This window comes from Equus przewalskii, chromosome 6 (genome assembly GCF_037783145.1).
Source record: "Equus przewalskii isolate Varuska chromosome 6, EquPr2, whole genome shotgun sequence".
In the NCBI taxonomy this organism is placed as follows: domain Eukaryota; kingdom Metazoa; phylum Chordata; class Mammalia; order Perissodactyla; family Equidae; genus Equus; species Equus przewalskii.
Window position 1 is genome coordinate 1558100 of NC_091836.1, and position 13619 is coordinate 1571718.

The 13619-nt window shown below is 57.1% G+C and overlaps 1 protein-coding gene across 1 annotated transcript in view; it reads left to right on the forward strand.

The window, feature by feature from the left end:
• The first annotated feature begins 1305 nt into the window (after positions 1 to 1305).
• TMPRSS9 (transmembrane serine protease 9) overlaps positions 1306 to 13619 on the forward strand; it is a 44320-nt gene continuing 32006 nt past the window's right edge. The window contains exon 1 of the mRNA XM_070622451.1: positions 1306 to 1376. The gene's annotated coding sequence lies outside the window, so the exon portion shown is untranslated. The remainder of the gene's footprint in view (positions 1377 to 13619) is intronic.

The window sequence follows — 13619 nt, forward strand, 5'->3', positions numbered from 1 at the left end:
CAGGCTTGGCTCCCAGTCACTCGCAGCGCCTCCCACGAAAGCACATGGCCACTTAGGCCGCAAAGATGTTGCCACTGAGGTGGTCGAACGGCTGGTCTCTGAGGGCAGTTCAAAGAACATCCATTGTCCTGGGCAAAAACTGGTTCTACGAGAGCATGCAGTGTCCCCCCCCACCCCCCTGGCACGGAGGGACCAGGCAGGAGGGGACAGCTGGGTGCTGGCGGGGCCGTGGCAGGAGTGTCAAATCGGAGGCCAAGCCCCCCTCCCCCAGCCTGACCGTGAGAAACACCGGACAGGAGCCCCACAGAGGGGCATCCTGCCACACTCCTGCCTGGTCCCCCTCACGCCAGCCCAGGGCATCAGGAGCATCTGAGGACATCCCAGCCCAGAGGAGCCAGGAGACGGGATGCCCGAGTGTCACATGGGGTCCTGATGGGGTCCCGCAACAGAGGACATCAGGGGAAACTGAGGCAATCTGAGGAAAGTGTGGGTGCTAGTTAACAAGGACGTCTCGATATTCGTTCATTCATTGTGACCACGAGCCACACTGACGTAAGCTGTCAAGGATGGGGGGACAGCCCACCCGGCGCCCCCGGAGCTCGGTACATCTGCACAGGTTCTCTGTAAATCTACGACTGTGCTACAATCTGAAGTGAATTTTAAAATCGTGTCATTACTCACACACACCCCTCCCCACGTGGGCCTCCTGGAAACCCGGCTGAGCATCGGCTCCCGCCCCCTCTGTCCTGGCTCACCTGCCCAGGCCGTGCCCTCTCCACCTGGGTGCGGGGTCCCATCCACAGCAGCCTGAGGTTCAGGACCATGCCCCCTCCCCCAGGGGCTCCCCTGCACCGCGGTGTCTCCTCGTGGAGCTGAGAGCGCGGTGGGGCGGGTCTCGGAGCGCAGAGGAGGGGCGCACTTGGGGGCGGGCACGGGGCAGGGGGAGCTGGGGCGGCTGATTTCCCAGGCGGGGGCGGGGGCGGCGGAGGATGGTGGCACTCCTGCGCCGGGGACCCAGGTGAGGTGGGGGAGGAGACCCCGGTGGAGGGAGGAGGAGGGCGGCGCCCCCGGGCCAGGGGACCCCGGTGGAGGGAGGAGGAGACCCCGGTGCGGGGAGGAGACCCCAGTGGAGGGAGGAGGAGGGCGGTGCCCCCGGGCCAGGGGACCCCGGTGGAGGGAGGAGGAGACCCCGGTGCGTGGAGGAGACCCCGGTGGGGGAGGAGGAGACCCCGGTGCGGGGAGGAGACCCCAGTGGAGGGAGGAGGAGGGCGGTGCCCCGCCCGGTGCCGCCCCCAGCCCCGCCCCGGCTCCCTAAGGCTGGCGCTCAGTTAGCGGCGGGAGCCGGCGCGGTGCAGCCTCCGGGCGGGCGGAGCGCGGTGAGTCTGGCGCCGTCCGTGTGGACGCGGACGGGCTGTGTAGACGCGGTCGGAGCGTGTAGACGCGGCAGGCGCTCCGTGAATGAGGCCGGGCTGTGTAGACGAGGCTGTATAGACGTGTGGACAGCGTGCATGGACGCAGCAGCGCTGTGAAGACGCGGTCAGGTTGTGTGGACGGGGTCGGAGTGTGTGACTGAGATCGGGCTGTGTGGACGCCGCCGGGCACACACTGCGGGGGCGGGACCCCCAAGGGCTCCCCATCCCAGACCGCAGTTTTCCCCGCCTTTTCTGCCCATTAACTTGGCTGAACTGAGCGCGGGGCCGCAGGAGGAGCCTCGGCAGGTCCGGGGTGCAGGGGTCCGGGGTGCAGGCGTCGGGGTGGGGCGCAGGGGTGGGCTGGACAAAGAGGGCGACCATCCCCAGGCGTTTGATGAGGAGCCGCCCTGCCCCCGCCCCGTCCTTCCTTCCAGCCTCTTCCCTGGTGGCAAGTGAATCAATGACAAAGATTTGTGGGTCACACTTTGGGGAGGGTGCGGTCACCAGGCCTAAGATTGGGGTCGGGGTCGCATTGCCTGGGGGGAGGGGCTCATAGGTTCAGTGACATGTTGCGGGAAAGCCACTTTGGGGCACAGATCGCCTGATGATAGCGAAGTTGTCTTGGTCTGTTAGCAATGTGCTTATTGCCCTCGAGCTGGCTAAGGATGGCCGGGCGGGGCCTCACTCTCCATCGTCCCATCTCCCGGGGTCAGAGCCAGGCTCCTGGGACCCCACAGAGGCAGGCTGTCCGTGTAACTAAGTGTGTGACCACATATGTGAGACTGTGCACAGTTGTGTGTGTGGTTGTGTGGCAGTTGTGTATAACTGCGTATGGTCGTGTAATTATGTGTGTGGACATGTGTGATCGTGTGTGATTGTGTCATTGCATATTTGTGTGTGTGACTGTGTGTGGTTGTGTGTCTCTGTAACTAAGTGTGTGACCACATGTGCGACATTGTGTATGGTTGTGTGGCGATAGTGTGTGGTTGTGTAATTATGTGTGTGGTCATGTTGTTGCATTATTTTTGTGTGGTTGTGTCTGTGTGTGGTTGTGTGTCTGTGTGACTCTGTGACCACTTGTGTGAGATTGTGTATGGTCGTGTGGCCGTAGTGTGTGGTTGTGTGTGACTGCACTGTGTGACTCTGTGTGATTTTGTGTGTGCGTGTGCGAACACCCTCTTACTGGTTTCCTCGTCGGGGAAATGGGACAGGAGTCGCTTCCTCGCCCGTGGATCTGACCCCCTCCCCCCGCCGTGCAGCCATGTGGTCCCACCAAAGCCGGGGTGTCCGCGGTCCGACTGCGGGGTGTGAGTTCCAGTGTGGCCCCTGCTCCTCCCCACCCCGAGGAGCACTGTGTTCTTCGAAGCTGGCTTTGCAGAGTCCTGAGTGTTTAGGGGCAAAATGTGGGGCTTGGAGAGTCTTGAGACAAAAGCGTGTTGAGTGGCCTTTGATGAAGCCTGGGACCCCCGACTCGGAGTCCGGCCAGGACAGCCTTCCTGGAGAAAGTTCCTCTGTCCTCATTGCTGTCGCTCAGGAGTTGGAGGCGGCAGCCAGGGCCTGGGGGACGTGGGGGGACCTGGCACATCTGTGATGGTGGCCATGTGAGTCCATCGACCCTGTGGAGGCAGAAGCAGCAGGACCGGAGGTCTGGCCTCTGTCCTCGTCTGGCCGTCCCTCCATCCGTCCAGCAAAGTGAGGCGAGGGCAGCCGGCGGGAAGGGCAGTGTGTCTGGGAGCCGCGCCGATGCGGCCGCGGGACCCTCACCCTGTGGTGTGGCCGGCACTTGTGCGGCTGGGAGCTGAACCCAGGCGTGGATGCTGACCTCCATCCCTGGGGCCACTCGCCATCTCTCTTCCGGCCCCAGGGCAGGGCTTCGGGCTCTCGGTCCCCATCCCAGTGGCTCTCCTGGACGCCTTACCGGGCGGAAGAGGCCTGGGGCAGCCGTGGCCCATTTCGTGGCAGAGAAGCCACACAGCAAAGTGGGGGAAATTCCTGGATTCTAAGAACTGTGTGTGTGTGTAAGAGAGAGGAGGGGGAGAGGGAGAGACAGAGACAGAGGGAGACAGAGGGAGACAGAGACAGAGGGAGACAGAGACAGAGGGAGATAGAGACAGAGAAAGAGACAGAGACAGAGAGACACAGAGAGACAGAGATAGAGAGAGATAGAGACAGACAGAGACAGAGGGAGACAGAGACAGAGACAGAGGGAGACAGAGATAGAGACAGAGATAGAGAGAGACAGAGGGAGGGAGAGATGATGACACTCTCCGAGCGTCAGTCTCCTCTTCTGTGAAATGGGGACATTCGTGCCCCATGGGCTGTGGGGAGGGCTACCTTAACGTGAGTCCGTGAGCCCCACGCGGACATGAGACACGAACTTCCTGCTCACGGCTGCCTCGCGCTTGGCCCGAGCCCATGTCGTCCTGTGAGCGGGAACAAGGACATGGCTTTTCCGAGCCGATCACTTCAATGCGCCCGGCTCTGGGATTAACGCAGATGATAATTTATTCTCGGTCATCGGCTCATATCCGTTTTCCCCACTTTATCTCTATTATTAAAAAAAAAATGATTTCGGAATAGTTGCAGTTGCAAGGATGGTCCAGAGGCTCCCCGTACGCCCTTGGCCCAGCTTCCCCTCGTGTCCACGTCTTACGTAACCACAGTGCAACATCGAAACTGAGAAACGGGCATTCACATCAGCAGAGCACGCTCAGCGTCCTCACTCGGATTGGCCCGGTGTTTCCACTGAGGTCCTTTTTCTGCTCCAGGATCCGATCCGGGATCCCCCGTGGCAGGAAGCACTGTGTTCATTTTAAATGACGCAGGTTGCAAGCGATTGGAAGTCTCCTCCCCCGACGCCCCCCCCGCCCAGCATCTCCGCCTCGTCCCTCCACGCTCGTTGTAAAGCTGCAAGAACAGGAGATATCATCGCCATAAATAGTTTTCTCACAAACGCCTCTTCCCATGAAAACCTAACAGAAAGGCCACAGACAAAAAGAAACAAAGCAGAGCAAGCTTATTAAATTTCCTTGAGGCTCGCAGAGTGATTTATCTCATGAAGTTGGGGCCATGGCGGGGGGGTGGGGCATCCTGGCTGGATTTCTGCCCGAGGAGCCGGGCCGGGGAGGGACAGGAGAGGCCACAGTGCCGACAGGACATGCCCGTCCCATAGACGAGCTTTGGCTGCAGTGGAACTGAAGACGGGGAGGCAAATGGGATGGAAGATTCCAGAAACTGTGATCATCTTGGATTAGGAGCAAGAAAAGAGTGACACAGAGAGATGGACGAGATGGTTAAAGAGTTGAGAGCATGGAGAAGAAATTTAGGTACCCAGGAGCAGAGCCGAGGTGAAGTCGGGGTTATATGGAAGGTAAAGCCGAGTCTGGTTGGAAAAAAGTGAAGCCAAGAGCCGCCTTTCCCCTTGGAGACGCTGGACCATCGTTTTAACCAAGTAGATAAAATCGGTCATCAAAGGCAAGGAGGAGATTCATGGCGGGTGCGTGGTGAACGGCAGGAAGGATGAGGCACTGAAGAGGAGATGAGGAGAAGGGAACAGGACGGGCCACCGAGAGCAGAGTATGTGGCTCCTGGGAGAGAAAATAGAGAGCCAGACAGAAAGGTTGTGGGGTCTGGGTCCTGTGTATTAGTTGTCAGTTGCTATGTAACAAATCCCAAAATTTAGCAGATTAAAACAAACACTGATTATGCCACAGAGGGTAAAAGTTTGGGAGTGATTATCTGGGTGGTTCTGCCTGGGGGTCTCTTGTGAGGTCGCAGTCAAGACACTGCCGGGGCTGCCTCATCTGAAGGCTCGACTGGGGCTGGAGGAGCCACTTGCAGGATGGCTCCCTTGTGTGGCGGCCGGCGGGAGGCCTCGGCTCCCCCTCCAGGTGGGCCTCTCCACAGCACCGCCTGAGCCTCCTCACAATATGGCAGCTGGCTTCCCCAGAGAGAGCCAGCTGGAGGCCACAGTCCTTTTATGACCTACTCTCGGAAGTCTCACTCCATTGCTTCTGGTACATTCTGTTCATTGGGAGTGAGTCATCAAGTCCAGCCCACCCTCAGAGGGAGGAGAATCTGGCTCCACCAGAGCAAAGAGTGGCAGAGAAGTCGTGGAAATCCTTTAAAACCGCCATATCCTGTGACCTTGGGCAAGTCACCCAGCTCTGTGTGCTTCCATTTCCTCTGCCGTGAATACAGCTGGTCTCACAGGAGAGTTGTGGTAATAAACTGAATAACGCATGTGAATGTCGTTATCTCGATGCATTTCTCCGAGGCCGTTTCCATTCTCTTGAGGAACGACGTACCAGCGTAGTTAGCCAGGCGGAACTCTCTGGAACTGTGAGGTCAGAGTGTCCGGTGAGAGAACGTGCTCTCGGTCAATATTGGGCTGAACAATGGAGAGAACATTGTGGCTGTTCTTTCCCTGGTCCCCTTTTCCAACGGTCAGCCCCTTCTCTCAGAGTCCAGGGGACTCCAGGCTCTGCACCTTGGCTGAAACCATCCTGCCGCCTACTCCCATGGGTACAGCATGCATAATTCGGGAGACAGCAAATACAGCAGGGGATGGAAAAGGGGGAGTAGGGCTGACTCCATAGGGATAGAGATTCACCTGTCGGGCAGCAGGCACAGCAGATGCAAAGGCCCTGAGGCTGGACCGTGTGTGGCCTGTTTGAGGAATAGCGAGGAGGTCTGTGTGCTATGTGGCTGGAGCCGAGGGAGGGAAGGAGGAAGAAGTTGGAGCTGAGGGCAGAGAGCAAAGAGTTTCTGGGACCATGTCACACGGGGCTTTTGTCCTGAATGAAGGCCACGGGGAGGCTCAAGCACTGGCGGGACATGACCTGACTCAGGTTTTAGCAGGCCCCCTGAGGTTCCCGTGTTGAGAACAGACCCAGGGAGGTGGGGACGGTGGCAGCAAGCCCAGGGTAGAAACGATGGAGCTGGGACAAGAGGGCATTTTACTTAAGAGAGAGAGAGAGAGAGAGAGGCAAAGGGATGGAAGGTTCTAGAAGATCCTCCATGCCACTAATCTCAGATGACAAAATATCTTCTAGAATTTGCTTTATTTTTATTTTTGGCAAAGATCGGGGGTGGGAGAGGAGGGCCCGATGCTGGCATGTTTTGAAGGTGGAGCTGACATGTTTTAAGGCAGATTGGATGGGGCTTTGGGAGAGGGCGACTCCAGGCTTTGGGTCTGGGTGATCATAAGAACAGGGCTCCCATCTGAGATGAAGAATCGGGGAGGAAGAGGTGTTCTGGTGGGGGGAAGAGGCATTTCAGGAGCTCAGCGGGGGATGCGCCTGATTTGAGAAGCTCGTCCGTCATTGGATTTCGGTAATGAATCGCCACAAATTTGATGGTTCGCAGCAGCTCCCGTTGGTTCTCTCCCAGTTTCCGCAGCTCGGGAGTCCGGGCCTGGCTCGGCTGGGCTCTCTGCTCAGGATCTCACAACGCTTCGATCTCGATCAGAGCGTCGACGGGGCTGCATTTGCATCTGAAGGCCGGACTGGGGGAGGACCCACTTCCGAACTCGTTCAGGTTGTTGGCAGATGGCGAAGGGCCCGGCTTTCCGCTGGCCGTCGGCCGGTGGCCACTCACAGCCTAGAGAGGACGCCCACGGTTCCTTGTCACATGAGCTTCTCCAACATGGCCACCTGCTTGGTCAAGCCAGCCCCAGTCTGCTAAGATGGGGGTCTTACATAATCCGATCATGACGGTGGTGACGTCCCACCCCCTGTGTTGGTTGGAAGCAAGTCCCAGTCCTGCCCGCAGGCAAGGGGAGGAGATTACGCAGAGGTGTGAACACCAGGAGGTGGCGGTCAATGGGGGTCACCTGAGGTCACCCAGGAGGAGGTTCCGGCGGCCGGCTGGACCTGATTCGGGGATTCAGAAGATGCGTCTGGAGTCTGTAGACGTCGGGGATGTTCTTAAAACCACAGACTGGATGGGGTCCCAGGGGAGGGTGCCATCTCCAGGTCGTCCGTGAAAATATCTATTTAATCTCCCTTCAATGGTCCACTTTTTAAATCTAAAAAAAAAAAAAAAAAAGTCTAAAAGAAAACTTGGTCACTGACACCCAAATAGAAAACAAGAAACAGAAAAAAGAAATGGGAAGAAAACCAAACGGGGTTATTAAATTGTCGCTGTTTCCTTCCAGGGCCCAGAGGAAGGGCAGGATGCTGACCTTGGACACAAAATTTAAGGGGGAAGCCAAAAAGCTCAGTGATCAGGAGAAATCCTATTGTGTTACAATATGGAAAATGCCAGAAGAATGTGGAGAGGTCGTCAATAAGCCAAATATCAACACGATAAGCAAAGACAGTGCCCCCAGGGCAGGGGTGAGGGGAGGAGAGCGGACGAGTCAGGCAAGTGCCAGGTCTGGTCCTGAACTGATGTAAAATGTCCGTATTTGGTCGGTCATGGATTTCTTGGCATTCATTGTGATTTTTTTTAAACGTTGCGTGAAAGTGTTATTTATCTCGTTGACCGAGGTTTTTGGCACCCCCTTAAATTTGGCCCCCGAGGCCAAGGACTCAATCGCCTGGCCCCAGGCCTCGGCCCTGGCGTCCTCCGGAAGGCTCGGCACCTGAGTTCGCTCTCTCTTCTCTGAAAGCAGACGCTGACGAGTGTCCTGATGGCTTTGAGGACACACGGGCCCGGAAGCGAGGCTCTCCGTGGCATCCTTGGGAGGCCAGACGCAGACGTTCCTGCCTCGTTCCCAGTGAGGGCTCACTTCACGACGTCCTCTTGCTCGCCGCTTCCTTGGGGCCCCCCCAGACGGCTCCAGACCCTTCCTGGCAGATGACGACAGAGTGGGAGGAGGGCGGCCGGATGTCCCAATTTCTGGGTTCCAAGGGGAACAGTCTCAGGTGCCCCCAGACGGTGAGTCACCCCAATGGCAGGGACTTGCTAGGTGTCACCCTGTCACTGCCAAGATGGGACGAGACTCAGGCCTCCTGTCCCGCCCCCAGGGGCCAAGGACGCTGGGACAGCAGGAGCTGCAGGCTGATGAGTGACAGGCTCGGGTCATGGACGTCGGTGCCGACAGCCCACAATTGAGCTCTGCGTGCTCCGGGCTTCTGTCATCCGTTCCCGAGGCCCCGTTTCTTCCTTCCCTGCGTCTCGGTGCCTACTTCAGACCTTGGATCTGGCGCCGATCCTTCTCGAAGCTTTTACCGACCGTTCCTGTAAGCGGAGGGCAGACAGCGCGTCCCCCGCCCCCTCCATTCTCTTATTTCACAGCCGCTCCTTCATTCGTCGGATGTGTCTGGGGGCTTCTCGTGTGTCTCTCAAACTCAGGTGGTAACTTATCCTCCCACGTCGCTTTCAAAAGCACAACTGACGCCTCATCCTGTCAAGGGCTTTCTCGGAGCTCAGGGTCACCGCGTGGAGCCAGCAGTCGCCTCTTGAGTTCTCTCTCTTATTTCCCTTAATCTGTTATCTTACCTCTTTCTCCTCAGCTTTTGTATTCTTTTCTCTCCCACCCCCGATCTTTGCAAAAAATAAAAATAAAGCAAATTCTAGAAGATATTCTGTAGCCTGAGATTAGGGGGCGTGAAGGATCTTCCGGAACCTTCCATCCCTTTGCCTCTCTCTCTCTTAAATAAAACGCCCTCTTGTCTGAGACAGGCTGTCTCCACCACATCTGAGCGGCCCAGAGACATCGCTGCCTGGAGGGGTTGGGGTCAGCTGTTTGCAAAGCTAATAAGTGCCCTGCCCATTTCTTCTTTGGTAAAATGGTCAGCTTTTCACTCAAGCAACAAACGCGTTGTCTGGGCCAACTGTTTGCAAAGACTTTGCAGGGAGACGGGAGCAAGGCAAAGAGGCAGAAAGCGCGTGTCTGTCCCTGAGGAGCTGACAGGAGTCTAGAAGCTTCTCTAAACTGGGTGCCTCCACGCGGTGGTTCATAATCGCTTCCCAAGCCGGGGAGCTCTGTTGCCTCCACAGCGTCTCTGTTTCCTGACTCCTGAAGGGGTCGCATCGGCGTCAAACTTTGCTTTTTCTTGTGTTCACAGTCAAGAGAGCCGCGAACTCCTGCCCGGTGCATTCCTTGCTGATTTCTCTCAACGATTTTTTCATTCCGGTAAAATATATATATTTCACCATTTTAACCATTTTTAAGCGCACAGCTCAGCGGCATGAAGCACATTCACACGGTTGTGCCACCATCCCCTCCATCCGTCTCCAGAACTTTCCATCTCCCCAAACGGAAGCTCTGTCCCCATGAAACACTGACTCCCACCCCTCCCCCAGCCCCTGGCCCCCCGTCCACTTTCTGTCTCTGTGGATGTGGCTCCTCTGGGGACCTCCTGTGAGTGGACCACACAGTGTGTGTCCCTCTGTGTCTGGCTCATGTCACTGAGCATCACGTCCTCCAGGTCCGTCCACGTGGGAGCAGGTGTCAGGATTGCTTTGGGAGCAGAATAAATGTGGAATGGCTGGAGGTGGGAGCAAGCGGTGGTGAGTGATGAGGCTGGGGAGGGAAGTCGGGGCCAAGATTTTGAACTTGATGCTAAGGGTGGTGAGGAGCTGCTGAAGGGCAGGGAAGCAGTGGTCATATTTGTATAGACCATCAGGCCGGCTGACATCGGGCTGGCTCCTTCTCCAAGGTGGAGCCGTCCTGCGCCTTGTGGGTGGCTGAGCAGCATCCCTGGCTCCCACCCACTTGATGCCAGGAGCTCCCCAAGACATGACAACCACAGATGTCCCCAGACATCACCCAGTGTCCCCTGGGGGCAGGATCGTCCCCGGGTGAGACCCCCTAGTCTAGGCAGCCATCTTTAGTTGTATGAAGAATGGGTAGGTGGGGTAGGTGGGGAAGCCTGGAGTTGGCAAGAACCCCATAAGCCAGGGACGAGGGGAAGGCCGGGAGGACGGGAATGGATGGATGGATGGGGTACCCGGAGAGGAGGAAGATGGTGGAATGGCCGGATCTGGAGGTGACCAGCAAGGAGGGGAAGGAGGACTGACGAGCGATGGCCAGTGTCCAGGGGGCTGCTCTGGAGTGTCAGTGGGTGGGAGAGGTGGGACCCCAGAACTCAGGAGGAAGAGGGGGGCAGGTTTGCTGAGGGAGGACACATCTGACTTGGGACATGCTCAGTTGCAGTTGGACACGTCCAGGTGTCCATTCCAGCCTGAAGCTCCAAAGAGACGTGACCTAGAAACTTCTGTTCGGGGGTCGTTGGTGGATTAAAGATCACGGGTGCTGTGGGCTCTCCCAGCGGGCCCGCAGCACCAGAGGAGAAGGGAGGCGTGGAGACGGGGTTCAAGCAAAGACTGGCTCTTGTGCCGGGGCAGTCCAACGAGGACCTGGCCCCGGGTAGAGCTGGGTCACTGTGTCCCGTCCCCTGAGGTCCTTCCCTGGCTGTTCCCTCCACATCCACTGGATCTCTTCCTTCCGGGCATTGACCTCATCCCTCCTTCCTGTTGGCAGGCAAGATGGTGGCCAATGGCCCCAAGGCCACCTATGGCAGCTTAGAAGCCCCAGTGAGAAGAAAGCTGCTTCCTCCCTCCTGTTACTAGTTGAACCATAAGAAATTGATCATGTCCTGTTGTTTTTGGTCTAGAAAAGCGCTAATTTCATACCTTTGAAACTCAAGGAAGAAACTTGGTTGGCTTACATCAATCATATGCAGCCCTTTGGACCAATCAGTGATGGGGATGAAGGGGTGGCTACTGTGATTGGCAGGCCTGGGTCCAGTGTGGACCAATCAGTGATGGGGATGAAGGGGTGGCTACTGTGATTGGCAGGCCTGGGTCCAGTGTGGACCAATCAGTGATGGGGATGAAGGGGTGGCTACTGTGATTGGCAGGCCTGGGTCCAGTGTGGACCAATCACGGATGGGGAGAGAAGAGTTAAAACTGTGATGGGCAGGCCTGGTGGCCAGGTGGGTGGGGCACTATGATTGGGGTGGGCCTTCCCCAAAAAATGGGATTGAGGAAGACAAAAATGACATTGTCACCCCCTCTGCCATAGAGAACTAGAACTCAGGGGACAAAGCTGGTCAATGACCGGCCATGACTGAGGCACTTGCTGGGGGCCACAGAACCACTTGGGTTGAAGACAGAATATGGATGTCGGTGACCAGCATCCCTCCCACTTGACCCGAGAGAACGATGGGAGAAGGGCGTCCCCTTTTCAAGGTGTTTTTCCTACAAGGACGCCCAATGTGCCGAGTCAACACTCAACTCTCTCCTAGGCCAGCACTGAGCAGCTCTGTCCACAAGAGCCTGTATTTGGTCCTGTCGCTGTTGTAACAAAGAGGCCCCACGGGGCTAAACCCAGGGGTGCAGAGGGCGGGTCCCCTCGGAGGCCCCAGGGGAGGAGCGTGTCCCGCCTCCTCCAGCTTCCAGAGGCGCCGCGTCCTGGGCTCGGGGCCCCTTCCTCCATCTGCACGGCCAGCAGCACAGCGTCTCCATCTCGGCCTCTGACCCTCCTGCCTCCCTCTGCTCAGGACCCTGGGATGACCCTGGGCCCCGGGAATCCAGGGTCACCCCCATCCCAGGGGCCTCGACTTAACCCATCCGCAAAGTTACCCCGTGAGGTGACATACCTGCAGGTCCTGGGACCAGGACGGGGACGTCTTTGGGGTTATTATTCTGCCTTCCACAGAGTCCAAGCAAAATGGCATTTCTGTGGGAGTACCAGGGGCACCGTGAGAGTTTTGGGACCAAATAGTCATGTCTTTCTGAGCCCTGCTTGGTTCAAAGGCAGATTTTGCAGCCTCATTTTCATCTGCCGTCCTCCAGGGCTGCCAGCTGCTGGATAAGGTTTCCCGGCCCTGCGAGGAGGCCGTGTCGGGGTCGGGCCGGGGCACGAATGCGCTGGTGCGCGTCCAGCCCAGCGTTCGCGGGGATGGCAGAGGGCAGAGCTGGTCCGGCGGGCGGCCACCCGGCGCCGCCTTCTCCTGAGTTTCCTTGTTTGTTCAGAGATACTCACTCTTGACTCTCCACGTTCCAGATGTTTCTGTGCGGAAGCAGTTCAAGTGTGTGCCACCCTTCCCCGTGGTTGTCGGGCTTCATCGTCACCCCACCAGCTTTTCCGTCTCACATTCCAGTTTGCGACATCTGTCAGTCCTTCTTTCTCTTTCTCTCTCCATCCTTTTTTTCCTCTTTTAAATTGTGGTAAATTATACATAACATAAAATTTACCATCTTAGCCATTTTTAAGCGTACAGCTCAGCGGCATGAAGCACATTCACACGGTTGTGCCACCATCCCCACCAGCCGTCTCCAGAACTTTCCATCTCCCCAAACTGAAGCTCTGTCCCCAGGAAACACTGACTCCCGCCCCTCCCCCAGCCCCTGGCCCCCCATCCACTTTCTGTCTCTGTGGCTGTGGCTCCTCTGGGGACCTCCTGTGAGTGGACCACACAGTGTGTGTCCCTCTGTGTCTGGCTCACGTCACTGAGCATCACGTCCTCCAGGTCCGTCCATGTTGGAGCAGGTGTCAGGATTGCCTTCCTTTTCAGGGCTGCGTAATATTCCACGGTGTGGATGGACCACACTGTGTGGATCCATCATCCATCCATGGACACTCGGGGTGTTTCCACCTTTAGGCTGCTGTGAACGTGGGTGTGCACATACCTGTTTGAGTCCCTATTCTCAATTCCTTCAGGTCCACACCCAGAATTGATATTGCTAGGACATATGGTCAATCTCTGTTCAATTTTTTTAGGACCCACCAAACTATTTTCCCGACAGCTGCACTGTTTTCCATTCCCACCACCAGCGCACGAGGGTGCCAATCTCTCCACAGCCTCAACAAACCTGTTACTTTCTGTTGTTTGATAATAGCCATCCTCATGGGTGTGAACATTCTCTTTTTACTCTTTTCCTTTGCGAGGAGTGTAGGGCCAACTGCAAGATCAGAGGTCACAGTCTCCACGCAAGACTGCCCTCACTTCTGACACCAGTCGCAAGTTCAGGGGTGTTCTGGGGTGAACTGTCCCCCCCCCAAATTCATATGTTGAGTCTTAACCCCCAGGACCTCAGAATGTGGCCTTGTTTGGAAATAAGGTCTTTTCGGATGTAATCCCGTTAAGGTGACGTCATTAGGGCAGGCCTAACCCATTGTGATTGGTGTCCTTATAAAAAGGGGGACGTTTGGACACAGACACGCACAGCGGGAGGACGCCACGTGAAGATGGAGGCAGAGATTGGGGTGACGCTTCTAGCAGCCGAGGATGGCCAGGGACCCTGGAAGCT